This window comes from Solanum lycopersicum, chromosome 12 (genome assembly GCF_036512215.1).
Source record: "Solanum lycopersicum chromosome 12, SLM_r2.1".
NCBI classification, from domain to species: Eukaryota; Viridiplantae; Streptophyta; class Magnoliopsida; order Solanales; family Solanaceae; genus Solanum; species Solanum lycopersicum.
The window spans coordinates 33,012,698-33,014,713 of NC_090811.1; positions in this window are offsets into that span (position 1 = coordinate 33,012,698).

Genomic DNA, 2,016 nt, shown 5'->3' on the forward strand with positions numbered 1-2,016 from the left:
AATGGATGAGCATATGATCCATGAGTACAAAGGCTAAGAAATATATAATACGTAAGCAAGTAGACTATATGACATCTAGACATATAAGAAAATTAACTACCATATGAAAATCACATTGAGCAATATATTGTTTCGTATGAATTGGTGGACTAACATGCAAATTAAGTACACATGATATATGACCACATGAGACATATCCAGAAAACAAATAAGGCCTCTAATGCTTAAGAAAATAAGCTACAAGGAATGTAACATACATATATATATATATATATATATATATATATTGTTTACATATCATATATTGTTTATGATGCATATGATATGTAAACAAGTGATATATGAGTCATATAATCCAAAAGCACTTTTTTTTACCATAGCATATGATGAATTAGCATGCATTACCCACACAATATGGACAACTGATATGTGAAAAGTAACATGTGCAATAAATAACATGTAACGGAAAGGTCCTACAGAAACATATAATACTAAATAAGGTTCTTTGAAGCGGATAACAATAATATATAAGCATTCTATGACATTAGGTAACATATGATGATGTAATCCAAAAGAGCAAACGATATACAAATAGATAATTAATTGAACATGTATTTTGTAAAATGTTTAACAATCAATCTTTAAAAACTATGAGATATCCTATAGAACCACTCTACCATATTAAGGGATAAGACACTATCTTAAGCGCTATGTCACGGGTGGGGTAGTTCTGCTTAGAATCCTTACTCACTTCAAGGCATATACAATTTATTTCCCCGTCTACGATCTTAAATATCCTAACAATTCTTATAGGTATTAAGCTAATGGGACTTTGCTTCAATCTAGGCCAATAAAAATAATTTTGCTCAGATACAAAAAGATGATTCTCAACATATCTAGGAGTGGGAGGCCGAAGTAAACTTCGCCCTCATTACTAGCTTGTGTTACATCACACTCAATGTCTGGTGCCTTTTGAAAGTCATAATAGAAAATTAATAGTGAAGCTTGAAATCACTATAAAATATAAAATATATTAACAAGTAAATGGAAGGTACCATAAAGTTATATCAGGATTTGTAAAATCGTAGAGTTATCCGCTTTGGGCTTAACTAGATAGGTCTAGCTATAATAATAGAATTCCTCTTTTTTTTATAACTTGAGGGTTCTACGACTCCTTTCCCAATCAATATAGAAAATTAGAACAACTGGAATGTGATCAATATTTCCTCTCCCTTCGATAGACTATTATTAACGAATTCATGCAGGTATACATTAAATGAATCATGTAGAAACTCTAATCAATTTGATTAAAGTCTATACATGTTTATAATGCTCTACTTCTCTTTTGTCCTACTTATGTGGATGAGATATGCCCATGTATGTTGTATATAGGTAACCTTTCTATTCAAATCTTATTCTTGTTGTTTTGAAGGCTTATATCAAGACATGAATAATACTAAATTTGACTTCTTTGTCTAACAAAGGTTCACAAAATTTTTTCCTGGTGCACCATTATAACTTATTAGGGTTGAATAATTGATACCATTTTCTTGCCTCGGACACTTGCAATCACTCTTTTATAACCACATATCTAACTCTTCTAGTGCATTCTTATATCACCCTCAACCCTATGTTTAGAAAATTGACATATCCCATCTCTTTCTAAATAGAAGCTCTAGGTACATTTTCTGTACGTGTCATTCAAGCTTCATTCTCACATGCTTTCTATCTAACAAGTACTTTTTGCTCAAAACTAGTAGCTTCATGTACTCTAACCCAACTATGTACAACCTGGCTAATCACAACTTATGTCTAGCCAATCGATTTTCCTTTTGCTATCCTTGCTATTTAGTCACATCCTAATCCTCTGTAGCAAAAACATAGATCCTAATAGGCACTAACATACATATATCATTTTCAGCAATTATCACCCATATCCTTAAGTTTTATAACCCTAAAAAGAATACAAATGTTATTAGTACTTATTCGAAAAGGATGGCACATAACATATAAAAA